Here is a 12122-nt window from a genome sequence, read left to right on the forward strand (position 1 = left end):
TGAAACTACAACTCCCAGCATGCTCCATTCACTTCCATGGGAGTTCCCAGAACAGCAGAGCCAGTATGCATGCTGGGAGTTGTAGTTTTGCAACAGCTGGAGAGCCGTACGTTCCCTACCCCTGATCTAGGCTGATCTGACCTGGCTGTAAGGAGGTGTTGGGAGCGGAGGTTACATGAGGGCTCACAGATAGAGAACAAGCTCCAGACAAATCACCAGTAGAGAGGATTGTTTGATCTTTTGACAACACGAGCAGCGCCCACCATCTCCTTGTCCACTTTCCAGACACAGGAGGATCCTTCACTATGGCCCTTGTCTCTGCCCGCACCAATTACAGACACTTAGGAGAAGGAAATTTGATGTTATGCTGCTCATTATGTGTCCTGCAATTGTCAGCCAGTTGCAGCCACCCAAACCTTCATTTGCAGTGATGTTGTGAAGAACAACCCTGGATTACTACGGACTGGAACCGTATCGTCCTTAGCGAGGAATTCAATTTGTGTTTGGGATGTGATGACAGTGAGGTTTAAGTATGGAAGCCTCATGGTATAGAGTAGTCTCCCTTCTGGCTTGTAGCCCCTTCTCCTTGATGTCCACCTGACTTAATAGGTCACATGAACTGGTTTTGTCCTCTTGAGACATCCCCTTCAAATATACATAATAGTCAGATAGTTTCCACATTGCTTCTAAGCAGGTCTAGTAAGGACATCTGATGTGAAGCGATTTATACAGAGCTGTCATAGAATTACCAACCATGAGTCATTGATGGTTTTAGTCACACTAATGTACTGATAGAAAGCTGTCACATCATCTCCGGTGTAGTACATGTAATGTCAGACATATGGGACTCATTTAAGTGGAATAGGAACATTAACTTGTGCACACAGGACCAGAAAATCCAGACCATGCATAGGTCGTATTTCCTGATCTGAGCCAAGTCAGGAGACATGACTCCTTCCATCATAATGATCTAAGATCCTGGAGTCCCTGCCTATCCATGGATCTACTGTCCACCCACTGTAGACTAGGTCCCTTTGATGCAAAGATGCATCTCCAGACTAGTTTTGGTCCAAGATATCTGGCCATTGTGCAACCTGTTTTGTGCATATTATTCATGTAGGGCCTTCCTTATGGCACATTATAGTGTTTTGTCCCCCGGAGAGTTCCTGACATCAATTAGCAAAGGGGATGAGACCAACCAGGAGTGGGCCAGCTCTATCCAAGGGCCCCACATTGCCTCTATGGTAAGTCCTCCTGGGTTTTTTAGTGAATTTTGCATACCTGACTGGATGGGTGCAGTTTACATAAGGCATCTCGGGCTATACTGTAGTTATACTGTCTCTATGATAGGAGTTAAGTTGTTTCATTCAGTTTCCACTATATCTTGCTTATGAAGCTTTTACAACATGCTATGAGGGATTCAATACCAATGGTGGCCATATACCTTAGATAGCTGTTGGCCAAATGCTTCCTCTTACCCTCTTCCTTTAATACTCCTGCACACTTGGCTTTGCTGGATGTACATATGTTTCACTAGGAAGGTAGGAACATGTTGAAATCCAATATGCCCAATCCTCCTTCGGTTTGTTGAGAATAGGGACATATCCAAACTAGAGATGAGCGAGTACTATTCGAAACGGCCGTTTAGAATAGCACGTACCCATAGGAATGAATGGAAGTGGCCAGCACGCAGGGGGTTAAGCGGCCGGCCGCCGGCAAAGTATGCGTGCCGGCTGCGTCCATTCATTCCTATGGGTGCGTGCTATTCGAAACGGAACTTTCGAATAGTACTCGCTCATCTCTAACCCAAACAAATCAATGGTTAACGATCCCACCAAAATTGCTGATGTTTGACAAAGGCTCTATTACTATCGCAAATCCCTTCCTGGCCCAAAAAAGAAGCCTTAGAGGGATCTATGGATGTATTATGGCCTTGTGAATCCAATTTCTGACCCTATCCATGATCTAGGATGACATTTCTGGATTATGCATGGGGACACTTTCTAAAAGCCCAAATACTTTACAGAGCTGAATGAACTTGACTGTACCCAATACAACCCCCATAACATGAATGTGACCCATACATGATGTACCGACCATGTCCATGTTCATACCTGGTGACATGCAGAATTCATCTAGAGCGTGAAGATGTGTTAGATCAGTATGTGATGGTTATTATATTAATATGTGATGACATAGGGCGATTAACATTGCCTCATGCCCCTAAGGAGGTTATTACCATAATATCCTCAGAATAACAAGGGTTTATAGGTCTTACCTAGCTTAGAGGGAAGCCCGGGCTTGTCACTGCCAAAGTGCACTGAAGAGAGAGGCACATATATAGAATTTTTGCAATGTATTGAGGTATATGCATGTACTTTTACAATCCATGGCAGGATTCTTCTCTATTAGCCACAGAGATCTCTTTAAGAAGCCAGGTGTAACCCTTTAAGAGATCAAGATCAGAGAGACATGGCCACCACGATAAGTGAACTAGTATATTGTAACATGAGCCATTGTGGGTGAGGTTCCTGGTACTGATTTTGCACTGGTTTCTTCAAGTTACTCCTTGGACAAGAAGACAAAAAGCGCTGATACAATATTATACAGTAAAACATCTCAAAGCCTTAGTTGGACCTCAGCGGACACGACGCACAATGCAGGATTATAGCTATTGGGAAATGAATAGCCCTCGACTGTGGTTCCCACTGCAATCGCTATCAATAGGGAGCAGGGCCGGCTTCCAACATGAGGATCCAGCTGACTCATATTTCTTATTCTGTGATCCTACAAGCCTCCAGTAGCCGCAGCGCTGGGATTAATACATTCTCTTTTACACAATGAGCGACATCTCTAATGTTACAGCATCCCACTAAATGCCTTATTATGTCTCAACTCACTCCAGAAAACCACAAGAAAGCTTCATGTAGGATAAAGACGCGCTCCTTTGAAGTGTCGCCTCGTCGCCTTTTGTACTAGACCCGAATAGTGTGCGTTCAATCCGATGCTTACTCTATGACACGATGTTTAATGAAGGCGCCAGGCGAAAGACAGATTCCAGGCAGAAGGATGACTTTCACAAGCTGATCTCAGTGCTAAGGACACTTTGGATGGGAGACAATGGAAAAATAGATGACTCGCCTAATAAATAGCTGGAAGTCACGACGACAAGTAACCAAGGTCTGCGAGGAAGGAACGTCTTTATTATACTGCCAAAGTGAAAGGGCCGCTGTCATGCCAACATACTGTAATAGACACAATTATAGTTATTGTCACTTTACAATGACACACGGCTTACAGGACGGCTATATACGATGCCAAGACACGAGGTCAGGGGCGTATATGGAAGATGGAGTGATCCTCAGCAGGTTTGTGGCACTTGCTGCCATCCCTGGGAGGCATGAAGTATGGCAGGATTCACAAGATGGTTCATTCATGTACTAACCTAAAGGGGACCTTTCACCACCTCCACAAGTCTAGCTCTAGTTGTATCCTGTAATAGACACTGCTGCACTGATTCCAGCACAGCTGGAATTTTTTATCTAGTCCCCACCATTCCTGAGCAATCAATGCAGTTAGTTTTTGGTTCCAATATGCCATAGGGCACCCTCACCGCTCTTTGATCTCCTTCCGATCCCATTGATGGCTGGTAGTCTATACTTTGTAAATTTATTCCCCCTGCCCACTGGTGCACTGGAATGAGCAGATTTATGCTACACAGCCTTACACTGTCAGAAAGGAGTAAAGTAACCTTTTAATGGCAAAAATAGCAGTTTTTCTGCAGCCTGTAGTCAATTTATTGGGGGAGGCTGTGGTGCAACAGGGGTGACAATTACTATGTGGGGGGCACTGATGGGATAGGAATGGTGAGAAGCATGGGAGTGGATTAATATTACAGCATATGTAAGGCATACTAAGGTTCTACTAAGGTCACTCAAAGGTTTGTGACTCCTCAGATAGATTGGTACCAGATCTGATGCTGGAGTAGAAGAGAACTGGAATCTTTCACCAGATATTGTCATTATTACACATCATTTTTTTGCTAAAAACTCTGCAAGGCAAAGGAATAAACGCAAATCCTTCTAGAGAAGTGACAACTCCTGGCATCGGTCCCATGCTAAAGACTTAATAGGATGGAAAATACAGTTTAGCTTTGGAATGACATAGTAAGAATGGAATTGAACATACAGCAAAACTGATAATAAGTGGCAGCACTGACCGCCCAGGGATTACTGTCGCCGAAAGTGGAGTCTGATGAGCTAGCATTCTTCTTAAAGTGAGTCGTGCTGAGACTCTTAAAGGGGAATCTCATCTTTAGACACAGGACCGGCACATCTACAGAACAGGGGTCTCCTCCCTAAATCAGTTCTCACCCCGGTCTGCTTGGTTATGTATATGGAATAATGGCCGGGCCATACTTGGGTTTCTCTCTACATTATTATATTATATTATAAGTACTACTATGGATATATGCCATGAATGTCCAAGATGAGAATATGCTATCAAGGTTTGGATGACCCTTACCAGTCACCAGAGTAAAAGGACCACAGTGAGTACCACGACTCCTTTAACATTAATGCTAAACAGTCATAGCGCCACTTTTGTCTTTGTGGTTGTGTCTGGTACTACAGCATAGCTCCATGTAAGTGAATAGGGTGCTGATCGGTAGGGGATGAATGTGTACTGATCATACCCAGACCAAGACAGATTGACTTGTCATTGCTCCCACCACATGCAAGCTATGTTCCTATTAGAGGAGCCCATGCCAAAGCAACGCCCTTTAGAGATCAATTGGATAAATGGAACTCAAAGCGACAAATGGAAAAGAGTAATATCTGATTATAGCATGAGACTACACAGGGTTTGTTTGTAGTCTGTAAACATGGAGACACATAGCTTCATATCGGAGTGGTATACAGTAAAAGAAAAAAAATTTAGCCAGGACCTTAAGCAAAACTGTTGCATTTTAGATGTCCTAGAGCAAAAAACAATTGGTTGCAGAAATATTCACACCCCTTACTACTGTAGACCCCTAATCCCTCCTACTTGGATGGGATTTTACTATTATTCCAAATTAAGCTATTTCCACTACTCCTAATCCCAGTGAGAAACGACATTTCATTTGCTTATTTATCTCTTTGACTCTTGCCCCTTTTGCTTACTCAGTTTCCATGCCAATGTGCAAACAGTTTACAGGTTCTGCTCCGGAGCCTCGGCATTGTTATTGCAGAAACAAAAACAGAATTTCCTTTTTTGATTCATGCACAAATATTGCAAAGTAATAATGTCAAGAAGTCATAAAAGGTCTGAGTTATCGCTGGCCGTGGTCGCATCTGAGAACAGCTTTAGAACATGGAGATAACACAGTTACGTTTTTGCAGTTCCTGAAAACAAATGATAAAAAGAAAACTTTCTACAGATAAAAGTCACATGTGATACAAAATCATATACAGATACAGACACTATATATACACGTGGACAAAAATGTTAGTCCTCTCGTTTAACCCCTTAGAGACACAGGCCAAAAGTGCATTAAGGACCAGGCCTCTTTTTTCAAAACTGACGTGTCATTTTAAATGGCAATAATTTTGAGACGCTTTAACGTACACAAGTGATTTTGAGATTGTTTTTTCGTAACACATTATACTTCATGTTAGTGGTAAACACTAATCAATATTTTTGTATCTATTTATAAAAAAAATAGGAAATTTGATGGAAATTTGGAAAAAATTGCAATTTTCAAAATGTGAAATTCTTTGCTTTTCAGGCAGATAGTCGTACCACCCAAATACATGAATAAATATTATCTCCCATATCTCTGCTTTATATTGGCATCATCTTTTCATTGTCTTTTAATTTATTTTGGACATCACAAGGCTTACAAGTGTAACAGCGATTTTCAAGATTTCCAAGAAAATTCCCCAAACTAATTTTTTAGGGACCGCTTCAGTTCTGAAAGGAATTGTAAAGGCCTATATAATAGAAACCCCCATAAATCACTCCGTTTTCAAAACTGCACCCCTCAAATAATGCAAAACAGCATTTGGGATATTTGTTAACCCTTTAAGCATTTCATAAGAATAAAAATAATATGGAATAATGTGAAATTTAGACATTTAACTTTTTTTTCACTAGTACATTCATTTAGACCTAAAATTAACACATTCACAAAGGGTTAAAGGAGAAAATGCATATGACAGTTTATCACGCAATTTGTCCCGTGCACAGAAATACCCCACATGTGGGTGTAAACTGATTTTTGGGCAGAAGGCAGCGCATAAAAGGGAAGGAGCGACGCAGGGTGTTTGAACAGCAGATTTTACTGGAATAGTTTTAATGCGCCATGTCTCATTTGCAGAGCTCCTAGAGCACCAAAACAATGGAAACCCCCCAAAAGTGACCTTATTTTAGAAACTACACCTCTCACAGAATTCATCAAGGGGTATAGTCAGCATTTTGACCCTACGGCTGTTTCACAGATTTTGCTAACGTTGGAATGTGTAAATGAAAAATGACTAAAATGTCACTTTATCCCCAAAATTTTCATTTTCACAAGGGGTTAAAGGAGAAAAAGCCCCCCACAGTTTGTTAAACAATTTCTCCTGAACACGGAAATACCCCATATGTGGCCATAATCTGCTGTATGGGTACATGGTGGGGCTCAGAATAGAAAGAGCGCCATTTGGCTTTTGGAGGGTGGATTTTGCTGGAATAGTTTTAATGCGCCATGTCGCATTTGCAGAGCTCCTAGAGTACCAATACAGTGGAAACCCCCTAAAAGTGACCCCATTGTGGAAACTACACCCCTCATAGAATTTATCTAGGGGTAGAGTGAGCATTTTGACCTCACAGCTGTTTCACAGATTTTATTAACATTGGGACGTAATAATGAAAAGTTACTTCTTTTCCAATGAATCGACCATTTAGCGCCATATTTAAAATTTTTGCAAGTCGTTAAAGAATTAAAAGCCCCCCCCCCCAGTTTGTTACACAATTTCTCCTGAACACGGCAATACCCCATATGTGGCCATAATCTGCTGTATGGGAACATGGTGGGGCTCAGATTGGAAAGAGCGCTATTTGGTATCTGGACGCCATGTCATGTTTGTAGAGCCTGTAAGGTACTGGAAAAGTGGATTCCCCAAAGGAGTGACCCCAGTTTGAAAACTGCAACCCTCAAAGAATTTATCAGGGGGTGTAGTGAGTATTAGTATCCCGGACGTGACTGCACAGCGGATAGCGAAGAGGGAATATATAAGCTGTGCGGAGAGCATTGGGAACATCACATTCCCTACTATGTCCCAGTAGCTCCTATGAATGGGGGAGTCACTCTGTGGGTCACTTCTGGTGTTTTTTCCCTCATAAGCTGTAAATATGGGGGTGTCCCCTGATATTCGCTCCCACAGCTTATATATTCCCTTCCTGACGCAGTCAGTTGAGTTCTAATAATTTGGCGATTTTTGTGGGTTTTTGTCCTCGCATTACTAGATGCTATATTTTCTTTATTTTTCAGGTGACATGGCCATATAAGGGCTTGTTGTTTGCGGGATGAGATGTATTTTGTAATGACACCATTTTTGGGTGCCTACAACTTATTGAATACATTTTATTAACTCTTTTTTGCTGGATTTAAAAAAAAAAAGGCATTGTGTTTTACCTTTTAAATTTTTCGCCATGCAGCGTACAGTATAAGTAACATGTGTCCTTTATTCTGCAGGTCGGTACGATTACGGCGATACCTCATTTATATTATTTTTTTATGTGTTACTAGTTCTGCAGAACAAAAACACATTTGGGGACATAAATCAATGTTTTTTGCATTGCCATCTTCTGAGAGGCGTAACATTTTTATTTTTCGGTTGACCGTGTTGGTTGGGGGCTTATTTTTTGCGGGACAACCTGTGCTTTTAATTGGTATTGTTGTGGAGTGCATATGACTTTTTGATCACTTTTTATAGGATATTTTGTAAGGTGAGATGGCAAAAAATCACTACTTATGGCGGTTTTTTTTCCATTTTTCTTTTTCCGTCATTCATCATGTACATTAAATATTTTTTTCCATTTTATTGTACACATTGTTACGGATGCGGCGATACCAAATATGCATTGTTTTTATTAATTTTTAGGTTTTTGTTTATATAATTCATTTTCTATAGAAAGAAGGGAATTTTTGGGGCTTTATAACTTTATTAATTGTTTTAAAACACTATTTTTTTTTAAACTTTTTCATGTGTCCCTATGGGACACTTGGATCAGTGATGATTTCATCACTAATCCTGTATTATGCTCTGTGAGACACAGCATGCACGTGTCTCACAGGGCAGAACAGGAAGTGAGCTGTGCAGACGGCACAGACTCACTTCCAGAAGACCCGGCAGGATCAACCAGGTAAGGGGAGCTCAGGGCTAACCAGACCCCAGGCTTCATAGTAGACATACCAGCACCCCCGATCTCGCTGAGGCGGGTCGGAAAAGCGCTGACCGGAGGTTATGGGAAAGGGTGAGAGCTGTTGGTAACAGCTCTCACCTGCTTCCGATTCCGAGGGGGCGAGCGCTCCATGACGTACTATTACTTCATGGTGCGCGAAGTACCTAGCGCCCATGAAGTAATAGTACGTCATGGGTCGCTAAGGGGTTAATGAAAGAAAAACCCACAATGGTCACAGAAAAAGTAATAATTACCAAACTACATGTTGACAAACCACAAAGCTTCTGGGAGAGTGTCCTATGGATGGATGAGACAAAAATCTAACTTTCTGGCAAGGCACATCAGCTCTATGTTCACAGACGGAAAAATTAAGCATATCTTGAAGACAACACAGTCCAGTGAAACATGGAGGAGGCTCTGTTATGTTCTGGGGCTGCTTTGCTGCATCTGCCACAGGGTGTCTTGAATCTGTGCAGGGTACAATGAAATCTCAAGACTAGGGATTCTAGAGAGAAATGTGCTGACCAGTGTCAGAAAGCTTGGTCTCAGTCACAGGTCATGGGTCTTGCAACAGGATAATGACCCAAAGCACACAGCTAAAAACACCAAAGAATGGCTAAGAGGAAAACACTGGACTATTTGGAAGTGGCCTTCTATGAGCCGTGACCTAAATCCTACTGAGCATCTTTGGAAGGAGCTGAATCATGTCATCTGGAAAAGGCACCCTGCAAACCCGAGACAACTGGTGCAGTTTGCACATGAGGAGGGGGCCAAAATCCCTGCTGAAAGGTACAGAAGTCGAATTGACAGTTACAGGAATCGTCTGACCGTAGTGATCGCCTCAAAAGGTTGTGCAACAAAATATTAAGTTAAGGGAACCATCATTTCTGTCCAGGCCTGTTTCATGAGTTTAATTTTGTTAAAAATTCTGTAATCATTTTTATTCATTATTACTTTTGTCAGATTCAAGTTACTTCTGTGACCATTGTGGGGTTTTCTTTCATTAAACGAGGGGTATCAACAATTTTGTCCATGTGTGTAGGTTCCTAGGAGCCCTGACCGTGTTATAAATTATGTTTTATAGATAGGTCCCTAGGAGTCCTGACACTGTCATATACCATGTTTTGAGCCAATTTCATGTGTGGTTAATACCAAATTTGTTTGACCACAAACAAATCTTGGACCTGAGCCACTTGAACCTAAAACGAAACAAATCCTGAGAGGTTCACCCACCTCTAATTAATTATCATATAGGAAGCCAGTTAGGCTCCTGCATGTGCACAGCAGTTACATTACGGCATATAGAGTCAACCTCAACTGCTATGTACAGGACTGTGTTAGTCGTATAGGTTTGCATCATGATGCTTAGTTATTACACAGCGCCCGTAGAACACATTGGAGATTACACATGTTGTAGGTGCACTGGGCTCTTATCGAAATGAATTTGCGAATAAACAAAACTAAAAAGATAACCTATGTCACCATCTAGTGGTAGAAATGGAATTAGCACCTGATATATAGTATATTCTAGTACAATAGTCCCTCAGGATATAATATTAATGTTGCTGGACAAGAGGGGCGCTGTTTCTGGTTGAAAATCACAAGACACCATGATTCCGAATTGTAGGCAATAGGTCTTTAGTGTAAGTCATCAATATCAGATCAGTGGGGTCTGACCCGGAGATTTGCCACTTACTGTAAAGTGGTCATTACTGAGAGGGGCCCCTTCCAAAATTTGTTATGAGGCCCCATGATGATTTCTTTCATCTCTATTAAAAAAAAACAAAACAGCACTTTATTACGTTTCGTATTTTTAGACAAGACTACAGGATGTAGCTGCTCTTCAGTTCACCATCAGGGCTCAAATAAAAGGAGTCATTGAGAGAAACAGAGAGCGGTACATCGAGGAATGGAGAAGTGCAATAAATAACTCCAAGAAACTCACCGTGTACCAGTCACTGCAAAGGGACTACACCATGGCCACCTACCTGGAGAGAATACGCCACCCCAAACACAGGCAGACCCTGAGCCGGTACAGACTGAGCACCCACAACCTAGAGATGGAGATGGGGCGACACAGGCAGACGTACAAGCCACGGGAGAACAGACTGTGCCAGCACTGTGACCAGGGGGCCCTAGAAGACGAGACCCACTTCCTGCTACACTGCACCAAATACTCAGCTGTGAGGGCCGTCTACTACCAAAGACTCTCTGCCCACATCCCAGACTTCATATCTGCAGACGAGAAGAGGAAACTCTACATCCTACTGGGAGAAGAAGAGGCCACTGTGGAGATCCCTGCCCAATACGTGTCCAGCTGTCACCAAATAAGAGGAAGATGAGACTCCACGGACTGTTATACCCCAAACCACCCACCCCACCTCACCTCCCCATATAGCGGCCACCAACTAAGAGGAAGATGAGACTCCATGGACTGTTATACCCCAAATCAGCCACCCCACCCCACCTCCCCATATAGCGGCCACCAACTAAGAGGAAGATGAGACTCCATGGACTGTTATACCCCAAACCACCCACCCCACCTCACCTCCCCATATAGCGGCCACCAACTAAGAGGAAGATGAGACTCCACGGACTGTTATACCCCAAACCACCCACCCCACCCCACCTCACCTCCCCATATAGCGGCCACCAACTAAGAGGAAGATGAGACTCCATGGACTGTTATACCCCAAATCAGCCACCCCCCCCCCACACACTCTCCCCCTCGACTCCAACTCCCCCCCCCCCACACTTTACTAGCTTTGGCAATGCCAAATATCCATTCGGACTTGCCAATAAAGCCTATTTGATTTGATATGGTATATAGAATTAAGGACACATACAATGGTATTACCCCATCTGGGAGACTGAACCAGTTCTAGAATATTGATCACTCTCATCTTTGTCAGAAACCTGACAAAAGACGTACAACACAAAATAGATTTTTTAAAATGTGTTTAATTGAATTGCAATAAGCAACATTGTAATAAAAAAAAAATTACTGGCCCTTTAGATTACACAATGGTCAGGACTGGTAGAGACCATAGAACTTACTGCGGTCATTGAATCAATCCACCATTGGCCTAAGATGAGAGTCACTGGACCGAATGATCCAGAGGGAGACAAAATAAACCCCCGGAGGGTTATAACACAAAAATACCAAAAAAATTCCCTTCTGACCCCAGATATGGCGATTGGATATCTCCCTGGATCTCAAAACAGGGTCGTTGAAATAAAATCTCCCCAGTACAACCCTCTTTGACCATTTTAATTTAAAAAAAAATTAGATGGAGCCCAAAACGATTCAGGAAAAAATATAAAGTTAACAGCATGAAAATTTTTAGTTTTTTCATGCTTATCTAACCCTGTGCACCATAATAGAAACTAGGCCAATGTCTTACATTGACTATTGGATGTATTATACTATGTGGTCGTTCACCTAACTTCTATTCTTATGCACGGGACCTTCCTGAGATACGCCATGTGCAGGGGGCCAAGCATGCATGTTTTTAATGGCATCGGATCCCACCTTTCTGTTATTGATGACCTTACCTAAGGATAGCCCACCAACAAGACCTTTTACAAATTTCGCCCTTACTCAATGTACTAAAGAAAATCTGATACTATTTCGGGATTCCTGATAGCCCTTGATCCAACAGACCAAAGAGAAACTGATAACAGAGAACGACGCC

This window comes from Leptodactylus fuscus, chromosome 10 (genome assembly GCF_031893055.1).
Source record: "Leptodactylus fuscus isolate aLepFus1 chromosome 10, aLepFus1.hap2, whole genome shotgun sequence".
NCBI lineage: Eukaryota > Metazoa > Chordata > Amphibia > Anura > Leptodactylidae > Leptodactylus > Leptodactylus fuscus.